A 21,792-nucleotide genomic window follows, 5' to 3' on the forward strand; every position below is an offset into this window, starting at 1 on the left:
AGGAAAGTAACCACGGCCCGGACCACTCGGAGTTGGGCCCTGGGCGCGCGGTGCAGCTTTTAAGGCAGGCGACCGTGGCGGGGCCGCGGGTCACGTGACCCAGGCCGGCCCGCCGCTTGGGGGCGTGGCCCCCGCGCGCCCCGCCCCGCCCGCGCGCCCGTCCGCTCGGGGTCTGGTGAGGCGGCCGCGGCCAATCGGGGGCGGGCGGCCCATATGACGTCAGCACACGCCACCGCCGTCTCGCGCCCGGCGCTGACTCGGGAGCGCGGACGGCGGGCGGTTGGACTGACGGACTGAGGGGCTCCGGGGACTCGCCGGCCGGGCCTGGGAGGGAAGAGCGAGGCTGGCCCGGAGCGGGTGGGCGGCGTCCCTCGGTTGGGCAACCTGGGCCCTGGGTCGTCACGCGGACGTGGCCCACTGATGAGCTTCCCCTGCTGACCTGGCCCCTCCACTGGGCGGTCAACAGGTGATCGCTATGCACCTGCCGAGTCACCTGACGATGCTCCGACCTCTGTGGTGTGGCCCGCTTCTGTGGCGCCGGCTGGACACCACACCTGCTCGTTTACAGGGAGCGCACTCGCGCAGTGCCTGGGGCGCGCCTGGCACGCGGGGAGGGCCTGGAGTCGCGCTGCTCAAGGTGTGAGCGCAGGTGTGCCTGGTGTTAAAGGCGCATCCCTGCTTCTGGTGACCGAGCGGTCCACACCCCTCGGGTCCCCCCCGCCCAGAGTCTGTTACGAAAATGCACATGGTAAAAATCTCATTCATACCGTAATTCCTTCCAGTTCCGGGTTGTCATTCCTCACCTAGGCAAAGCAAATGACAACCACTCAAGAAAAAGAATAAAATAACATCTAAACTCTTACTAAACTTTGCTCTTAAAAAGTAGATTACTTTATCCTGTTGATGCATAATGTGCTTCTATCCTGCTGGCCGCGTGTGTCACCCCCCAGCCCCGCAAAACCCACATGGCTGAGCAAGGTCCCATTATTTCAGAGGCTTTCAACAACCGTAGAGAAAGGGTCTGTGGTCTTTTGCGCTGTCTGCAGGTGAGCAGGGATTGAGAGGAAGCTGTGCCCGAAGAGCAAGCCTTCTGACCGCAGGGAGCTCCCGCGGGCGCAGGCAGCACGGAAGTCCATCGTGCAGCATCTCCAGTATCAGGGTTTGGGGCCCTCTGCCAGAAAATTAAAAAGCAAAACAAAAACCCAGAAACATCCTCTTTTTGTTTTTTTGGTGGTGGTGGTGGTGGTGGTGGTAGGACTCACATGAATTCACTTGGAGGGGTGTCTCACTGGGAAAGTTTGGAGGACCGCCGTGCCGCATGAGACGTTTGCCAGTCATTTAGCTCGTTGCTCTTGCCCCCCGGGGCCAGCAGTGGTTTTCTCTCCAGGCTCACTTACAGGCAGGACCCAGCCTGGGCATGGTGTAGGTGCCCTACACCCGGCCCAACACTCCTCACTGGTTGTGACCTTTCAGCCTCAGCTTTCCTGCTTCCGCAAGAGCACGCATTCTTAAAAAGTGTCATCATCGAGGGTTATGACAAAGTTGCTTTCAAAAACCGTCATGCAAAATCAAGACATGGCATTTGCGAAGGATGTGCTTGTTTTCATTTCTTGAGCATGACCAAGACCCAGCGGGGGTGGGGATGGGGGTTCCGGGTCCGGCGGGAAGGGCGGGAGCAGCTCTCACACTCTCTCTGCCTGCTCTGGTTCCCACTATTAACTCTGTTCCCAGAGGTCCAAAGCACTTTCGACTTCAGGGCCTGTTGTGATCCGGGTCCCGGGCATTCCCTCCACCGTGCCTTGCGTACGTGCGTACTGTCGTAGGGACTTTGTAAAAGCAAGGAAATTAGAAGCTGCCCTACTGTCCACCGACAGGAAGTCAGCCGGATCCCGGAGGGCTCGCCTCATCCAAAGGGACGCTGAATAATTGAGTCCTTCAATCAGCCCTCAGAAGCCTGCGCTTTTCTCCCCTGCCTGCTCCCCGCCATCAGCCTCAGTGCTGGATGTGAACAGGACACAAGCTCCGTGGGAAGCTCACGGAAATGTATCTACCCCACCGTCCTGACCCGGAAATGCGGGCATGTCACAGACTCCATTAGGAAACACCAGTAAACCACGGAGTTTCCCACCAGCTTTCAGAAACTGGTTTATTCAGGTCGATAAGGCCCAACAGGCAGAAGTGACCGCTGTTTGCTGACCTGTGGGCCTGCTGTGTATGTGGGTCCGTGCAGCACGGACATCCGTGTATCCGTTTTCCAGGATCTAAGATGCGCTCGGTTTTCTTTGTGTTTTTCCTCTTGCCACTCAGCCTGGCCGTGCAGACTTTCTCGGTGTCATTTTGAGTTGTAATCCTCCGTCTGGACAAGCACAAACCTTATGAAAATACTGCGTGGCTTCCTGCATAGAAAGGGACTATCCGTCCGTCCCATGAGCTTCTTGGTGTGGTCAAGTCTGTTCGCTTGGCCTGCCTTTCTCTTCGCCGGGCCACTGTCAGCCCAGCCTGATTCTGTGTTTGCTTGCATCTGTACCGGGCCTTGTGAATCGGGGACAAGGGTTTCTCGCCGCAGCCCCAGGGTATGCGGTTTGCCTGAAGGCCCACGCAGTCTGGTCCCACGAGGGACGTTAGTCTGAGGGAACAGCAACAGAGAAGCGGGATTTCGCAGTCCTGGAACCCACAGCCCTGGTTTTAGAAACTGCATTCAAGTATTTTGAGAATTTGAAACTCCATGACACGGTTGCTTCTCCAGTACATGAGGGCTGTCTCTTGAACGTGACAGGACCCGGCTACTCTGACTTAAGTATTTAGGGAAATGTGTTCAGGAGGGTAACACTTGGTTCTGAATGGCATCCCTGTGCGGTAATCATTGTAGACGGACCATCACGTGAGGAAGTTTACTGTCGCTTATGGACTGACCATAGTACAGTGCCTTCTTCCCAAGTCGCTAACCCAGGCCCCAAGACCTCTGCAGCCTTTCTGGACACAGAAGACTCACAGGAGGAAAGAGAGGGAGGGGTGTCTCAGATCTTTGAGAACTCATGCAGTGAGCAATCTACTGCCCTATTTAAAAAAAAACACATTAATAACCACTTATAATAAATACTTTTAAAAATAGGGCAAATGACTAAGTATATTATTTTTAATGGAAAAATATCACATGCTCCCTGCAAAACATTCAGAAAATACATAAGAATGTGTTTAAAAACCTCATAATCCCCACAACTAGACATAATGTAACATTTTGGGGCATTTCCACATTTTTCCCCTATGCATAAATTGTGTGTGTGTGTGTGTGTGTGTGTGTGTGTGTGTGTGTGTGTGAAAAAATAAACACGAGTAAGGTCATACTTCACATATAATGGAACCAGACCTTTGGAGATAATTATCTTTCGAGGTCAATCAGTGTAGACTGTTACCATTTTTATGCAGCTTCATTGAGATATAATTCACTAGCCACGCAGTGTACCCAGGGAAAGTGTACAATTTGGTGGCTTTTGGTGTGATCACAGATCTGTGCAACCATCTCCACCATCAGTTCTAGAACGTCTTCATCAACCCAAAGGGAAACTCAGGCTGAAGCCGTCACCTCCCTTGCCCTGCCCCCTCCCCACCCGCCAGCCCCTTCTCCGGAGCCCTCGGCAACCAGTAACGTACCTTCTGTCTCCGTAGCTTTTCCTGTTTTGGAGGTTTACTGGAACGGGATTATATAACGTGCGGTTTGGGGAACTGGTTTTCTTCACTCAGCAGAACGTCTCAAGGTTCACGTCTGTCGTATCACGTGGCAGTGTTTCACTCCTCTGTATGGCTGGGTGCTATCCTGTTGCGAGGAAACGCACATTTTGTTGGTCATTTCGCCAACTGATGGACGACTGTGTTCTTTTCATTTTGGGGCTCTGATGCACGACGTGCGTGCGGGCGCCGCTCTCCAGGCGAGGCGGCCGGAGTGCCGATGCCGATGCTCTGTCTTTAATCCTTAGAGCCACCGCTAGACTCTTTCCAAAGCAGCTGCCCACGTCACAGTCCTGCCAGAGGCACGTAAGCCTTCGGATTCTGCACATCCTTTCTCTTTATTCATATTTATTTATTTTTTTTAAATTTTATTTTATTTTTTGAGAGACAGAGTGCAAAGCAGGGAGGGCCGGAGGGAAGGGGAGACAGACAACATGAAGCAGGCTCCAGGCTCCGAGCTGTCGGCACAGAGCCCGGCACGAGGCTTGAACACAAACGCGAGATTGTGACCTAAGCCAAAGTCGGATGCTTAACCAACTGAGCCACCCAGACGCCCCTATTTATTGAATTTGAGAGAGAGAGAGAGAGAGAGAGAGAGAGAGAGAGAGAGAGAGAGAGACTGCATGATCAGGGGAGGGGGCAGAGGAGGGAGAGAAGGAATCTTAAGCAGGCTGCATGCTCAGCATGGGGCCTGACATGGAGCTTGATCTCATGCCCCTGGGGTCATGACCTGAGCAGAAATCAAGACTCAGTTGCCCAACAGATTGAGCCACCTAGGTGCCCCAAAGTTTATTTATTTGACAGAGAGAGAGAGAGAGAGCATGCGTGAGCAAGTGGGGGAAAGGCAGAAAGAGAGAGGGAGAGAGAGAATCCCAAGCGGGCTCCGCATTGTCAGTGTGGAGCCCAACTTAGGCCTCGAACTCACAAACCGTGAGATCATGACCTGAGCCAAAGTCAGATGCTTAACTGCCGGAGCCGCCAGATGCCCCGTGTCTGCATATCCTTATCAGCACCCGTTATTTATTTGACTTTCTGACTCTCATGGTCCCAGTGGGTGTGAAGTGGTTAGGTCATGACTTGGGGGCAGCATGGTGTTCTCGGAATTTGAGAAACACTGTGGCTCACTTGCTAAGACTTACTGGTAAGTGTCGTCCCAGCGAGAGAAGTGGGCGGGGCAGCAAAGCCGGGAAAGCAAACCCGAGGTGGTGCTTCCCGAGCCAGCTGCGGGCGCACAGGAACCACCACCCAGGGCGCCCTCGGCTCTGCGGGACCGTCCTGTAGGGAAAAAAGAAGCGTGCTCTCAGCTCTGGGTTCCTGCCTCTGGGGGGTCCACCCCTCTGGTCCCCTGGTTCAGCTGCTCAGCCCCTCAGTGCAGCCGCTGGCGGCCTGACTCCTTAGCCAGGGAGGCGTCTCATCAGAATCGGAGGTGCTTCTGTAGGTCCGGTTGGTTCAGACTGTCCGTCAGTCATTTGGAAGGGGAGCACACGAGACGGGATTAGCCAAGGGCCTGTAGGGGCCAAGGGCAGGCTGTCCTAAAAGGTGTCGCTTTGGCGTGCTGTGTTCAATAAAAGTTACCTAAGATACTTTTGTGGGGGAAGGTCACTCTGACTTTCCTCCATCCCCTGGCAGGCAGAAAACAAATCTCCTACTTGAAAGGTGCCCTCCCTGTCCTGGGAGGTAAAGAGTCACCCCTATGAACAGGGATGGGATATTTAGAGCCCAAAAGGCTGTATAAATAGCCCATTACTTTCTCCTAATTTACCAGCCCAGCCCAAGTCTGTTTAGGATCCCGCACTAACGGAGGCTCCTGAAGTTACGCTTTCCTTGTCTTGTCAGCTCCTCACAGATCCATTGTCTCTTTGTGTAAAAAGTGTAAAAACTGCCCACTGTTGGTCATTTCTCTAGGTCTCAATTTCATTACTGGGCCACTATGAGCACGTCATGAAACGTCGGTTTTCTCTCCTGTCTGTGTCTCATGTAAGTTCAATGATGAGCTCAGCGGGAAGGCCTTGCAGGATAGAGAAGAATTTATCCTCCCTTCCCAGACCACCTTCTTAGATGCACCAGGTTATAGGTGAATGCATCACAGGGACCATTGCAATGGCGGCCGAAGCCATTGGAGGATGGACCAAGGCGGAGTGTGCAGGCGGAGAAGCCCGAGGAGCCTCCGAGAGCCCTGGGAATGGGGAGGAGGAAAAGCGTTTGGGGATGGAAGGTCCAAAGGGGCGGGAAGAAGATAGGAGGTCACCCTGTCCAGGGAAGTGATTGGGGAAGGGGGCCCAGCAGTGGCCAAGAAGACGAAGACGTCTCCTGACTCCCTACAGCGTGTGCAGGGACATGGTGCCCGCGGGAACCCCGAGGAGAGATGGAGACAAGGAAAGGGATGCAGCGAGTGTAGACAAAAGGGGGAGAGAGACTGGACGCTGTGGAGGAACCCTGGGGTGGAGTGTTTTCTTCCGTTTCAAAAATGGGGAAGACAGGAGCAGACTTAAATGCTGATGGAAGGTTCCAGCAGAGAGACTGGTAAAGGGGAAGGACGTGGGGGTAATTCCCCGGTAGAGTCCTGCGGAGGCTGGGTGGAATTTACTGAACTCACTCGAGGCTACCCGTGCCCAGGAAAGGACGGGAGTCCCGGGTGGGTGGCAGGCGTGGGGTGGGGGGGTAGATGGGTGTCACCCTGGGTTTTTGTCGAAGGAGGGGGAGAAGCCCTCGGTTAGGAGGGCGGGAGGGGCTGGTTGGAAGTGGCTCCTCGTGCAGGCCTGGCTGAGGTTTATGCCGGGATCCCATAGAGCCACGGGGGTGTGACTGCGCCTCAGCCACACCCTGGGCCGGCAGGGGAGAGAGGCCTAGAACTGGCCTTTTCTGGGACAAAGCGGCAAGGAAGTCCAGGATGTTGACTAGTGGTGAAGGGGGTCATGAAGCCCAAGTGGGGTGGGGGGAAGCAGGGCTTGGGGGGTGCAGCGGGAGGGAGGGGGCTCGCCTCTCCGGGAGGTTCCAGGAGGAAGACCAGGGGTGCAGAGAGCACTGTGTGAGCTCTGGGTGTGGGCTCTGCCTGGCGGGATCTTCACTTTGTCCACGACGGGAAGAAACCATGCGCCCACAGATCTGTCCTGGACGGGCATCTGGAGGAGAGGTCACAGGAAGCCTCAGGAATGCGTGGTTTCAGAGGGAGACAGCAGCTGGGGACCATGACAAGGTCTGCAAGTAGCCCTAGGATTGGGTGAGTGGTGTGGAGTGAGTCACCCGGCCAGAGAGGCCAGGGCACCGAGAGGCCAGGGTTTGGAGGCCTCATGTTTGTGGAAGACAGAGTTGTGTAAGCCAGTGACACATCTGTGTGAGGGTGGACTGCGTGGCCGGTGCCCGGGTCCCCGGGGAGTGAAGGCCGCTGCTCAAGAGGGTGGGACATGGCCCTGGCAACACGGGTGCATGGGGCTGGCTGGCGGCCCCCCCACATCCTGTCCTTTCCCGGTTTGGAATTTCGGTCCGTGTGGATGTGACTGGTCAAGAGGAGGTCATCTTGGACCTACTGGAGTAGGTTTGGCTTTTAGTCCAATAAACCCGAAGTCGTTATAAGAAGAGGGAGCCACAGAGGAGACACTGCAGGCCTCGGGGAAGCCGAGGACCCGAGGGGCCAGGACAGACCTGCCCCAGAGGCTGTGGAGGCGGGTGCGTGCCCACGCCCTGACCGTGGGCTCCTGCCTGCCGGCCTGGGAGAGGATGGAGGTCTGAGCTGAGTCCCCGCCCCCACCCCGGCGGGGGAGGGGTCCTGCTCTGCGGGGCCACAGGGCAGGTGTCCTGGAGAGCGGAGAGCGTGGTCCTCAGGAGGAAGCACCACAGGGTGGGGGCCGGGCGCATGTGGGCGCCGGTGAGTGCATGAGCTTGTCAGCCACCTCTGTGCCTCACGGCCCTGTTTTCTGTTTCCCTTGGCGATCGCCCAAAACGCAAACGCCCAGTGTCACCTGCCATTTAATCTCACGCACACCTGCGAGACTGGGCGAGGTCCCAAGGAAGAAGTGCGCTCAGAGCTCTCGCTCGCTGTGAGAGGCAGAGTGGGGGTTCAAGTCCTGGCCCTTCTGGGTCCCGAGCTGTTGCCTCCCCCTGCCCCTCAACCTGCATCTCTACCCCCCCCCCCCCCCCCCCCCCCCCCCCCCCCCCCCCCCCCCCCCCCCCCCCCCCCCCCCCCCCCCCCCCCCCCCCCCCCCCCCCCCCCCCCCCCCCCCACTGCCATTCACAACCCTTCCCTCGGCCTCTGCTGTGAATACTGTACCGGACACACCGGCAGTTCAAGCCCTGCACCTGGAGAAGCCCACAGCCGAGAAGGGCATCGCGTGAGTCCCCAGGGGCTGCGGGAGCAGGTGTCACCAACTTAGTGGCTTCAGACAACAGAACCGTGTTCCCTTCGTGTCCGGGACATCAGAGGTGGGAGGTGGGTCTCAGTGAGTGAGTCACGGTGTCCCCAGGGGGCACGCCCTCTGGCGGCTCCGAGGGCGAATCCCTCTCCCGGCCTTTCCCGCATCCGGAGACCCCTGCTCTCCTCTGCACGGCCCCGTCCAAGTGTCCTCCAGCCTCTGCCTCCCACCGTCTCCTCCAACCCTGCTCCCGCCACTGTCACTTCTCAGGGCCTCGTGCTCACAGGACCCACTGGATGATCGTCCCGTCCCACAGTCTCTGAGATCCCCCGATGGCCCGTGCCACGGCCTGATGCCGGGGAAGGTGACGCGTTCACAGGCTCTGGGCTGGAATGTGGACAGAAGGGTGGTGCCCGCTGTCCCGCCTGCTGGAGGTGAGCTCGGGGTCTCCACGCGCCGTGGCACGCTTCCTCACGGAGTCTCACGCAGAACGCTGGGGGGACAGAAGTGCCACAGTGAGAAAACGCTCCTGGGACCTGGGACGTCTGTGCCGGGTCTGGAAGGATGAGTCTGTGCTGAGGAGACCGGCGAATGTGGCGGGAGGCAGTGGGGTGATGCACAGTGGCACGATGTGCCAGAACTTTCCGGGCAGGGCTGCGTGTGCAGGGAGTGCATCTGGAGAAATGGGAGAAATGAGCTGGGCCACGTCCTGCATGTGGGACCTGGTTCCTGTGGGCTCGTGTCTCCAAGGCTTTGTCAGTCGCGTGTTCCTATTGGCTGAGCAGATCCTCCCTTGAACCCCACGTGCACTGGTGTATTTATAAATCACACGGCGTCAAGTGCTGGTATCTTGCATCCGCTGTAACATGTGTCAGATAGAGAGACCGTCTAACAGAGCTCCTGAACTTGGTTGGCCACCTGGCCGCCCAGGCAGAGACCACGGTTCCCAGGCTCCCTTCCAGTCACATGTGGTCACATGCCTGAGTTTGGGCTGATGGGAGGTGCACGGACATGCCACGGGCCGCTCCCGGCCCACGTCTCTAAGCACAAGCTGGATTCCTGGATTCTCTTTGTTCCTGCGGCTGGGAACGTGGAGAAGACGTGAGCTTCCACCACGCATGCGAGGTGATACCGAGCTGCAGCGCCCTGGGGGGACCCGGGAGGCGCCACCCGCCCCCCAGGTGGCTGTGGGAATAGGGCTCAGCTCCTGTCGAAGTCACCTTGCTTTTGGACTGTCCTGTCATAGGGGCTGTTTACCCCTAATAAATAGGAGGTGCTCAAGTGGTTTTGTTTTATTTTGTTTTGTTTTATTTTAAGAAAGAGCACAAAGGAGAAGGACAGAGAGAGAGAGAACCCCAAGCAGGCTCCGTGCTCAGCATGGAGCCCAGTGTGGGACTCGACCCCAAGACCCTGGGATCATGACCTGAGCTGAAATCGAGAATCAAAAGTTCAAACCAGGCACTAGTTTTTTTTTTTTTAAATACTTTGCCCTGAATAGACAACGGGGTGTGTACACAAGAAAAAGTTTTTGTGGTCACGTCCCCTCTCCTCATAGAGAAGTGTGAAGAGCATAGTAGACGCTGGACAGGGTAAGCGCTGTCTCAGTTGACATGCCCACCAGGCAGCTCCGGGCTTCAGCACAGCACTCCCGGGGGAGCTGCCGCCTTGCCCCCCGTGCCCCGCGTGCAGGGGCGTGTGTGCACCTGCTGTCTGGCTGAGGGCAGCGGCCGCCGTCCTGGATGCTAGCTGCCCGCAGGACCCAATTCCTCCTCTGGAAGCGGTTTGCTCGGCCCGAGGCCACCTTGTGCTACACGATGAGGCATCTTGGGAATTCCCGGGCTACAGGCTTGGGGCGTCCCGTGAGCTCAGGTCACACTCACATCATGTGCTTGGGAAGGTGACCAGCAGTGGACTGGAGGTCTGGGGCAGCTAAGACCAGAGGCATCACAAACCTCCCTGGAAGCAGGCCGTGCAGGGACGGTGGCTTGAGTTGGTAGGATTGGAGGGGGCTTTGATCTGGGGGCTTTGGGGTGGAGACTGGAGGCCTTGAGTGCCTTCCATCACCTCGGTCCCAGGGACGAGGGGTGCCTGCTGGCAGGGGCTGAGCCCCGTCTGGAGAATCTGATGCAGCACAGAGCCTGCCCGTGTCCCCCCGAGTGGCCCTTCAGGCGGGGGCCTGTGAGGGAGAAACAGATTCGCCAACAGCTCGTGATGTCTTGGGCTCGGCAGAGCCGGGAGACGAGGGTGGGGACAGCGAAGCCGGCTCCCAGAACCAGGGCGGGAACACCTGGCTTCCTCTTTCCCCTTCAGAAGTGAGCAGACGGCTGTAGGCCGGGGCCGGTGGCTCCCGCAGGACCGGGGAGCGTCTGTCACTTTCCTTGGGGTTGTTGGCCACAAAACCTCTGAAACAAAAAAGGGGCATATTCATTGTGTGCCTTGTTCACAGTTAACAGGAGAGCCGGAGACTGGGAGAAGCACGTGCTGTTTGGCTGCCGGGTGGGGTGGAGGGGCCTGGGGACGAGACCCTAAGGGACAGAGTGCACGATGGCAGCCACGCAGAGGGAGGGCAGGGGGCTGGGATCAGAGACCTGGCAGCCGTCTGGAGGCGCAGGTGCCCGAACCCCTCAGAGACGGCCAACGGGGCAGAGACCGGGGTGTGCTCACGGCGGAGTATCACGCAGCCACGAAAGAGAACGGAATGTGGCCACTGGGACGGCACGGAGGACTTGGGGGTCACTGTGCCTGAAGTAAGCCAGTGACAGCAAGACTAATACCGCGTCCCTCACTCCGTGACGAGTCCCTAGAGAGCCAAGTTCATAGGGACAGGGAGCAGAAGGGTGGGCGCCAGGGATGGGGGGCCGGGGACAGGGGTTAGCGTTTAATGGTGACAGAGTTCCAGTCGGGGTGGTGGAGAGTTCTAGAGATGGGCGGCGGCGGCGGTACAAGTGAATGTGCCGCATACCACAGAACGGTGCCCTTGAAGTAGTTAAGATGGTAAATTGCATGTTTTGTAGACTTTGCCCCGATTGAAAGATGTGAGAGAAAAGACGGAGGTTGAAATGACCGTGGCCTGGTTCTCCGTGTGCACCTGGTCATGTCGGGCTGTGTTTTGCAGCCCCTCCTCCCCCCTCGCCGGGCAGGCGAGCCGAGGCAGAGACGGAGACACCCCGGGGGGACAGAGGGCGTGTGGTTGGGCGCCGTGCTGCCCGCGTCCTCCGCGGCCGGGGACCACAGCGTCGTCAGAGGTGACAGAGGCCTTTGTCAGGCTCCCTTCTCTCTTCTAAGTGTCTTTTCTGAACAGTCACTGCACTTCCCCCCTGCTCTCCCTGCACTTGACTTCTAGTGTTAGTCTTCTTTGCGCACTGAATAGTAACTTTCGCTAAGCGGCATGGGCTCCGTGGCAAGAAAGCTCTTGGAGGACCGGGGGTTTCCGCGGCTTCCCCGAGTCATCCGCTAGGTCGGGCTCTGTAAGGAAGGCTCCTCGGGGTGGCCGTCACCCTCGCTGGCCGCCGCCCATTTGCTCTGCCCCCTGACCTGCCTGGCCACTGCATCTCCTGTCCCCGCTGGCCCTTGGCAGGTGGGCTTTGGCCGGGCAGGCGCCCCCTCCCAGCTGCGTCGGCCCCACCGTGAGCCTGACCTTCCCTTTCGCTGGCCGTGCTTGGTTTGTTCTCTTCCCCTGGCCTCCTCCCTAAGTCGTCAGCGCCAAATGTCTCCCTGACCATCCAGGGGAGTTCTGTGTCCCGCTTGGGCCTGGCTGAATCACTGCCGCCTCCTCTTGTCCTACTCCTAGCAAGGAGCTTCCAGGAACTTCTGAGGCCAGCAAGCCTGGTTGCCAGTAATGAATTCTTGGAAAGACACCGAAGCTTCTGAAAATGTCCCCAAGGCCTCATGGCGTTGCCGGTGCCTGGGCGTGCAGGTTTCCCTGGAGAGCCGGGCAAGGCGGCCACTCCACTCAGTATCGCCAGGGGGCCGTGACCATGAGTTAGGGGATCCGAGCCATCCAGTGACGTTAGGAGGACTCTGGACCTGATAACAGCCTCATTTGTCTTGTTACTATGCTTGTGTTAGTAGGTAAGAGGGATTTTGGAGAGTAGAATTGATAGAAGTCAAGGTATCATGGGCTCATCCTGCCTCCAGAGACTCTTAGTGGACAGCGCTTCCTCGCCGCGCCCGCTTCCTGTGATGGCTGTCAGCCCCCTCCCTCCGGTGCCTGCCTGCCCCCTGCCCGTCTCCTGCAATTAGGAATGAACTGTATGTAATATTTTGTTGTCTCGTTTCTCAGTTTACTCCTGCCCATGATAGTTTGATAATCAAGGGTAAACATTATCCTAGGATAACAAACATGCGGTCACTGCAATGTTTATCAGCTACATGGTGTGTGTGTGTGTGTGTGTGTGTGTGTGTGTGTGTGTGACCAGTTTCCTAGCTGTCCTATGACTGGACATTCACAGATAGCCTCCTTTGCTTTTCATCAGCATAAACAAAGCTTCAACAAATATTTTCATTGCTAAATACTTGCGCACATCTTTGTTCTTTTTCCTTAGGATAAACTTCAGCACCGTCCTTTGATAAAGTAATTCAATCGCACATTCAGCTAAATATGTGTGCAATTCTTGGTCACAAGTATTCAGTCGGATTTCTGACTCTGGAGTTCATATTCCTGTCAGTTCTTGTCTCGGGCACAGACGTGAGCAAGGTGTAATCCGGATCCTCTCACCACTGATGTTAATCTTCCGCCTCTCCTGGGCACGTGGCTCTTCTGCTTTTCATTCACAATCATTTCCTGTTTCCCTATTTAAAAAAAAAAATCAGAGCTGAGCTTAAATCTGTGGTTGAACAAGAAACCCTTAAATTGCTCATCATCTTAAATAGTCACAGGCACTTTGAAAACAGAACAGTGTATAAGGTTCATTAATGAGCAGGATCACTGTGTTCTGTCAGTGCGAGATTTAGTGTCTGTTGCTCTGTCTGTAATCTTGCTGTGTGACAAACTGTTGAATCTAGCTAAGGGAATTCTCTTCCCCTTTTGCAATAAATAGAATGTTATGAATTGTAATTAACTACTATTAAGTGTTAGACTAATTTCCTTCACCATGTGGGGTGTTGGGATGTAAGATTTCTACATGTTAAGAGTTGAGAAAAGAGGTAAGCCTCCCCCTCCCCCACACTCAGGGTCTCACCCAGTGAAGACAGAGCCACTCGTGTTTGGGTGTGTCGGTGCCCTGTGACCTCACCGCACATGACCCCTACCTCTGAGGGACACAGGACTGCCTTCAGAGTGACCTGGGCTGTGCCTGGGCATGGTCTCCGGTAACTCATGTCACCCACTCAGCAGTGGAAAACAATAAAACGTTCTGCAGCCAAATGTCCATGGCCAAGCTCCCTGCGAGGTTTTGCATCTGATAAGAACAGAGTGGGATGGAACACTTCCTCCGATTTTCTGAGTTTGCCCGATCTGCTCAGGATCTCTGGTTTCTCTCCCGACGCTGGGCAGTGAAGTGCAGGACGAGTGCAGGCGCTGTGTGTTTGCACACCAGCTGCAGGCGTGTGCTGTGAGTCCAGCGGAGTGTCTTCTGTCCTGAGCCCTGCTGTGTGGGTTTTGAAGCTCTGTTATTCGGGGCATGTGCATTTATGACTGCTGTGGCTCGGTATCACATGGACCCTCTACGATGATGAAATGTTCTCCTATTTCTGGCGGTCCTCGCTCCTTCCGCGTCTTTGATCTGACGTCAGTGCAGGGACGGTGGCCTCACCAGCCGTGACGGGGCCTTTGTCACCGTTTTGTTTCCAGCCTCTCTGGAATCTGGCCACATTTAAAATGCATCTTTTGTACACAGCGTATCTTTTGGCCTGCCTTTTCAAAATCCACTCTTCAGAGTTGCTTGATTTTTAGCATTCCATTTTATTTTTAATTTTTTAATTCTTTATTTTTTTAAGTTTATTCATTTATTTTGAGAGAGAGAGACAGACGGTGGAAGCAGGGGAGGTGCAGAGAGAGGGGAGAGAGAGAATCCCCAACAGCTCCGTGGTCAGCACAGAGCCCAAGGTGGGGCCCGATGCCACAAATCGCAAGTCCGTGACCTGAGCGGAAATCAAGTGTCGGTCACTTAACCGACGGAGCCACCCAGGCACCCCGGTACCACCTCTTCCTTATCCATTCCTCAGTCAGTGGACACTTGGGCTGCTTCTCTTGTAGAAAATGCCGCTGTAAACATCAGGGTGCATGTACCCCTTTGAATTAGCGTTTTTGTATTCTCTGGGTAACAATTTCCCAGGAAAACATATTAATTTAAATATTATAAGAGCTTGAAAATAATGGAAAAGGGGTTTGATTGATTTTTTAATGAACTTTCTTAAAAAATTTTTTTAATGTTTACTTATTTTTAAGAGAGAGAGAGAGACATAGCATGAAAAGGGGAAGGGGAGAGAGAGAGAGAGGGAGAATCCAAGCGGACTCCAGGCTCCGAGCTGTCCGCACAGAGCCCCACTCAGGGCACGAACCCACCAACATCGAGATCATGACCTGAGCTGAAGTCGGACACTTAACCGACTGAGCTGCCCAGGCGCCCCGATGCGCATTTCACTTTGGAGGCAGTGTGGTGCCGGGTCGGTCGGCCTCTGAGTCAGAGGTTCTGTGTTCTGGTTCTGACTCCGCCCCTCATGGCGTGAGCTGGAGTGAATCATCAGCTTCTTGGAACTTCTGTCTCCTCAACAGCAGGAGACGATCAAGCAATCTGGAGGTAATGCCCAGACGAATCCCAGCTCCAAGAGTTTGCTTCCCTCGCCTCCCTCCCCTGTTGCTAGCTTGGGATGTTTTAAACTTTTTTGAATAAATACTTGGAAAAAAAAAAGAAGGTAAAAAATAGAGGAAAGAGAGGTATGACTTTATATGAGACTAAAATACTGAGAAATTCTAACTAGAGTGGGATTTACTTTGCGAGCTTACGCCTGAGCAGTAAACACACTGTCGGAGCTCGAGTTCTGAAGCTGACGTCCATGGAAGTGGCCACCGCTGTGCCCTCGCCCCGCCCCTGCCCTCCTTTCACGGGGCTGTTTGAAGCGTATTAAACGGATGCAGGTACCCAGAGGGCCCTGCGCTCATGGGTGAGCACCTCGGAAAGGCGAGTTTGTCTGCCAAGCCCTGGGCTCCCGCGACAGCCCGTCTCTGTCCGGCCCCGTGCCCAGGAAGGTGTGGGCTGCCCGGGGAGGGGGCCCTGGTGCGGGACCACCATCTCCCGATCCCCCGGGGGCCTCCCTGCCCCCACCTGCAGCCCCCTGCCCCCCCCATCTTCTCTCCAAAGAAGATGTCGCTGCTCCTCTAATGCAGCGAAGCATGCTGACTCCATCCCATGCGGCCGGTTCGCAAGCGCCCAAGGGTCTCAGCCGGGGCTGGAGGACGGGTGTCTGGCGCGTGTCCCGCAGGCGTCACCTGTCCTGCCTGCTCTGGTCATGACCCGCGGCTACTGCGTCAGTGGTTTGTTTGGCTCAGCGTTATTGATCATCCCGTGCTGTCCTTTCCAAGCGCGGAGACCTTCGGCACATGAAGTTAAAGAGAGGACAGCTTCCAGGAATCGGGCCCAGAGGTCATTTTCTTGGTGACGCCCGCGTACTGCGTAAGGGGTCTGCACTGTCACCCTTTGGCATGATGGCCGGGACACTACGTTTGGGGGTGGCTGTGTACCCACGGCTTCTGTTCTCTCTCTTGTTTTAAAGACAGGGGCGCGAGGGTGGCTCAGTCGATTGAGCATCTATCTCTTGATTTCAGCTCATGTTGTGATGTCAGGGTCTTGAGACCAACCCCCAAGTTGGACTCGGCGCTGAGCATGGAGGCTGCCTGGGATTCTCTTGCTCGCTCTCTCTTTCTCTCTCTCTCCCCCTCTGCCTCTCTCTTCCACTCATGTATGCTCTCTCTCTGAGATACAATAATAAAAGTAAGGCAGCAAATCTGTAAGTTTAAGCTCCTTAAAACGGTGCTGTTCAAATGTCAGTGTCCCTTCCCGTCACTTGGGGACCTAGTCGACCTGCAGGTGCCGATCGGGTAGGGCCGGGCCGGCTCAGGTTCTGCGTTCTAGCAAGTTCCCAGGCAAAGCCGGGGCTGCTGGTCTGGGGGCCACGCTTCGACAAGCACCCTTTTAGGAGAAGTCTCAGCACAATCGTTAGCATTTTCTTTTGCATTGTCTTCACACTATGTTGGTAAGAGTAAACTCTTGAATAAAAGTGTGAGTCCAAAAATACACGTCGTGCTGTCTGTTCTCAGCTTTATCTTTTTTCTGGATCTCTTCCGTAGACGCTGGCAAACCAAGTTGGGAGAAGATAAAAAATCCTTACTTGTAATTTATTTCCTCGTGACGGAGGAAGTCAGGAGAGCCCAGGACTCTAGCATGCCGGCAGAGTGAAGGTGATCACCCCTCCAGGCCAGACTCTGGCTTAGGGTTCAGGGCGTGGAGATACCCCAGCTGCTCCTCATGAGACACCTGCGTGCAATCATGCTAAGAATAAAATGATCACGAGGTATCAAGTGTGATAGGGGTATGCCCAGTTTGCTATGGACTATAATAAGATTACTAGGAAAAATTAAGATTTGATTTGTGCTGATGAAAGTGTGTTTGTAGAGCCGCAGTGGCAGAATCGCCCGCTGTTCAAGGCTGGCTCAGTGGTCCTGCCGGGATCTCTCAGAGGGAGGCGGTTTGCTCCTTTCCTGGCGCCCGGGCTCGCGTCCGGGCTGCCGTCACATGCTACCCGACGGCAGTGGTAGGGACGCGTCGCCTTCACACTGGAAACCCTCTGAAGGCACAGGGCTTGTGTCCCCACCACCCGTGGGTCCCCATGGGACTTGGCACAGGTGGGTGCTCAAAGTGGCCTGCTGCATCACAGCCTCTACCCCCTGAGCTTGGAGTTGGGTTCCCCTGGACCAGGGTGGGCGGCGCCAGCTGGACCACAATGTGGGGACGAGTTTCCATCCTCCCCCGTCCCCACGGTCTTCAGGTCCAGGTACAAGACCCAGTGATGTAGGGGCGTCTGGGTGGCTCCATTGGTTGAGCGTTTGACTTCGGCTCAGGTCATGATCTCACAGTCCGTGGGTTCAAGCCCCGCATGGGGCTCTGTGCTGACAGCTCAGGGCCTGGAGCCTGCTTCAGATTCTGTGTCTCCCTCTCTCTCTGCCCCTCCTCAGCTTGTTCTCTGTCTCTGTCTCTCAAAATAAAGACCTAAAAAATTAAAAAAAAAAAAGACCCAGTGATGTATTAGTGAACAGACACCTCAAAATTCAGTGCCACCTGCTTGGACTCAGGCTGATGTGTTGCAGGCGGTGTGGGGGGGGTCTCAGGTCACCATCTCGTGCTTTGTGGGTTTGGGCTCCGTGTCAGACTCTGCGCTGACATCACAGAGCCTGCCTGGGATTCTCTTGCCCTCCCTCTCTGTCTGTCCCCTGCTTTCTCTCTCTCTCAAAGTAAGTAAACGTTAAAAACCGAAGAGTAAGGACATTTTCACTGAAGGGTTATGGGGAACCCCGGCCGCCGGCCTCACCTGCACAGGTCCCGCCTCTTGTCAGCGCACCTCCCTCCCTCCACCCTGCCCCCACTGTCTTCCTCTGTGGGTGGCTCCGCAGGGATGGAGCTCACTGGAGAGTGCGAGCGAACCCGCTCCAGTGACAGGCTCAGCGCAGCGCGCTTACTTATCTGTGGACACCAGGTCCCAGGGAGGTGGTTGGGGGCTGATCCTGGGGGGGGGGGGGCGCTGCCACTTGTCCTCCCCAAGCCGCTCTGGGGCCCCGCAGGAAAGGGACAGCACGCTCAAGGGGTGTTGAGGAGGACTGAGTGGAGGGGTGAGTTACTTTGAAGAAGGAGCGAGGCGCAGCTGCCGGGGGTGGTGGGGCTCAGGCAGCAGAATGCACAGGGACTGTATCAGGCCTGACACTCCGGACGTCCCGGAAAGGGGCGTGGCTTTCAGCAGAGGAGCAGCAGCTGCTGCCAACACGGATGGGGAAGCGGGAGAGACTGGCTTCGGCTTCACTTCCTCCCTCCCTGTGCTCTCCACCAGGGCCTCTTACTTTCCTCTTTGAACGGACCTCACTGGAGGCCCCGGGATTCAGTCTGTAGCGGCCAGTCTGGGGTGTAGAGTTGAGGGCAGGTGAGTGGATGGGGGACCCAGAGGGACAGTGGAGCACAGCCAGCCCTCCGCTGTCCGTAGGCTGTGCACTTTCCACCACATACCTGTCAGTCCCCTCATGGTGCCAACAGGGCTGCAGAACTCTGTGCGTCGCGCCTGTGTTCAAGCCAGTGATAACTGGGGAAAGCAAGGAGACAGAGGCCTATGTGAACTTCGTTGGGCCCTTTGTATCAGGAAAGCTGAAGACTTCCTGGAAACATCACCAGCAGATTTTCAGTTAGATCTCACAGGCTAGAAATGGGTGCAGAGTTTTTCCTCTAAAAATATAGTGTGAGAGTCTGTCCACTCCCAGAAAGTCCCCGATGCTGGTCATGCACTGGGGGGTCTAAGAATTGGAAAACCTATCAAAGCCCGCTCAAAGGAAGTGGTAGAAAGTAAACTATATGTCAACGAATAAACTCAAGGATAGTGTCTGTGTTTATGGCTATTGTACACTGAAAAGATTTGCAAAATGAAAAACAGTTTATGATCCCAGACTCACATTAATCTCAACCAGATTTTACACAGAGGATGTTGTGATCCATTATCCTTATCCTGTGCAGTCTAGTAGGGGGACCATTGCACTCAGGATCTATCAGAAGGACAATTTTTTAAAAATGTGTGTTTATTTTTGGAGGGAGAGAGCGAGCGAGCAGGGGAGGGGCAGAGAGAGGGAGACACAGAATCTGAAGCAGGTTCCAGGCTCCGAGCCGTCAGCACAGAGCCCGATGAGGGACTTGAACTCACAAGCTGTGAGATCATGACCTGAGCCACAGCCGGACGCTCAACCCACTGAGCTCCTGGCGCCCCCCAACAAAAACTTTTAAAAAGCGAGTAGCAAGTGCTGTCATTGCTCAGACACCATCGCATTACTTTTGTAATCAGAGAAAACAACCACGGCTTGAAGAAAAGCTCAGGATGAACTATTCCCGCGGTCAAGGTGGGCGTTTTCCAGAGAGATCCGTCTGCACCCAGGCGCCGGCCGGGCCTGCGCGCCGTCTGCGCGGTGACCTAGGAGCCCACGCACGCTCAGACAGCTTTGGCTACAGCCCCGCACGGTGACCACGCGGAGTTGGACTAACGCAAACCTGTGAAGTGAGTCTCTGCCACCAGACCCGTTAGGTGCCTGTGATTCGCAGCATTGGGGGCCGTCTTTTGGATTAAGGCGCCGTGTCCATGTCCATAAAAGATCCCCATCGCCTGCCGGGAAGGACGCATCCGCAGGAGGCCGGTGGAGGGGGACTGGGCCCCAGGGGCGTGATGATGATGTCAGAGCAGGGGTGCGCACCGTGGAGAGGGCGTGTGGAGGGCGCGAGGGCTGTGGGGACAGCGGGCAGCACACCATGGTCCCAGCCCTCCGGCAGCAAGAGGACACTTTACCTGAGAGCGCCCAGGGGAGACAGTGGGGGCATCAGACAAGCTCCCGGCCACTGTCGGCCACAAAAGGAGCCCTGAGGGGGCCCGAGCCCGGTGCTAGGAATGTGGGGACGGAGGCACGCTCTCCTGGGACCGTGACACTGGAGTCCTCTGTGACCTCCTGGGGCCGTGCTCACAGTCCGCCGAGTCTCCAGGGGGCCATTCATTCGCACGGTCCCTGACATTTTTTTTCCTCTGAACTTTGAACTTGTGTTCGGCGCTCCTATCGGCTGGTGCCTTTTTTTTGTTGTTGTTTTTAAAAATTTTATTACACAAATATCTCCCATTCCCAGGTGTCAGAGGAAAGAGGTCCTTGCTCCTTCTAAAACCAATAGTGGAGAACGTTTTGAACACAAAAGTCCAACGAGGTTCCCTCCTTCTCTGGCCCCAAATAACCCCGTGTGTCAAGTGGGATAGCAGGGCCTGCCTCCCTAACGCTCACGTTTAATTTAAAATTTTTAGCACAACATTGGAGATTGACTCTAAATCAGCAACAAAAAACATATATTTACAGTATTTCTCCGAAAAACACACCAAACCCTTTAGACATAGTGACTCGAGGAGTGTTATTTATGGAGCACTTACTTTTTAAATCACCAACGGCCTCGCGTCCGGTCAGGTCTGCCAGTTAGCCAGGGTGCGCTGGACTTCCGGCTGCTGGGGCTCCCCGGGGCGCAGGCTCATGGCCTCTGTCCGCCGCACCAACGAAAACACACAGACTTGGCACCGGATGTCCCCAGTCGCACTCACCTTAATCCCGGGATCCTGTATTTTTACACATGGACGTTTCCTAATGCTTTGATTTGGGCAGGCAATTATTTTGGTTAATCATTTTCTCATATTTTTATGAATCTAGAAGCATGGGGGTCCCGTGACGTGACTCAGCCTGGCCTGTAAGAGCCACTGGTGTGATGGCCGTTGCTCATAATTTGAGGCACGTGTTTTCTGAATTCTCCGGGTTTCCTTGTCATACCTCAAACCCTGACCTGTGGAAGTCTGGGACTTTTCTGTCACGTAGGTCAAAACAGCAATTAATTTTGTGATGGGTCCAGGACCTTGCATCTTTATTTTTTCTCTTTAATTATTTTATGTTTCATTCATGGGGAAACACAGCATCTGAAGAATCAGCACGTGGCCCCCAGGACAGCCTGGAGCGGCGGTAGGGCTGGAGCTGGTTAGATGCACCAGCAGACGGGAACAAGCCTGTTTGTGCCGGTAAATCCTCCCGATGGCGGCGCCAACCTCCTAGCGTGCCGCTCGCAGGCACGAGGCACCGTGGATCCCTTCCGCCTGGTCCCGAAGTCATTCCTCTTCCATCCAGCCTCCCGGCGCGTCCTGGGGCCCCGTGGCGAGCCGCGCGGATCTCCGGGGCCCCCCGCCCCCCGCTCCCCGGCTCTCCCCAGGCCTGGAGGGTCAGCCCGGTCTCGCCCTCCGTCCGAGGACTGCTGTCCCGCAGAACCCGTGTCTCCGTCAGCTCGGGCTGGCCCGACGGAACGGGGCGTCGAGCCTCAGATGGGGGTGCCGCATGCTGGGGTCCTGGCGACGGCCCTCTCCGGGTCCCAGAAGGCCGCTTCTCACTGTGTCCCGTGCGGCAGAGGGAGAGCCAGAGAGGTCGAGAAGAAGTGCGCTCCGGTGTCTCGGTGTGAGGACACGGACGCCATCATGGGCCCCTCAGGACCTCACCTAAGCCTGCTGCCTCCCAGCCGCCCCACCTCCTAACCCCAGCACGTTGGGGGCAGGGCCTCAACACGGGAGGTTTGGGCGAGGCTGCAGCGGACACAAACTTCCCCTCCGGTGGAGCCTGGGATGGGGCTGGGGACGGATGGGGGACCACACTTGTCCCCCCGCCACCAGTATTACTGCCCTTAGGACTGGAGCACACGAGAGCTGATCCCAGACGCCTCGCTCCGCATGCCTCTCGTCTTCTCTCTCCCCTCCACCCCTGCTCCTGCTCCTCCTCTCTCTCCATTCTTCCCCTCCTCCCCAGCTCCTCCTCCTGCTCCTACCCCCGGTCCTCTGACTCCTCCCCTTCTACTCTTCCCCTTCTTCCCTTCCCCTCTCTGCCCTTCTGGGTCCTTTCCCTCCTACCCCTCCCCCTTCCCCTCACCCTTCTCCCTTCCCCCTCCTTCCCCCTTTCTCCTCTCTCCCCCTCTGG

The sequence above is a fragment of the Suricata suricatta genome, chromosome 2 (assembly GCF_006229205.1).
Source record: "Suricata suricatta isolate VVHF042 chromosome 2, meerkat_22Aug2017_6uvM2_HiC, whole genome shotgun sequence".
In the NCBI taxonomy this organism is placed as follows: domain Eukaryota; kingdom Metazoa; phylum Chordata; class Mammalia; order Carnivora; family Herpestidae; genus Suricata; species Suricata suricatta.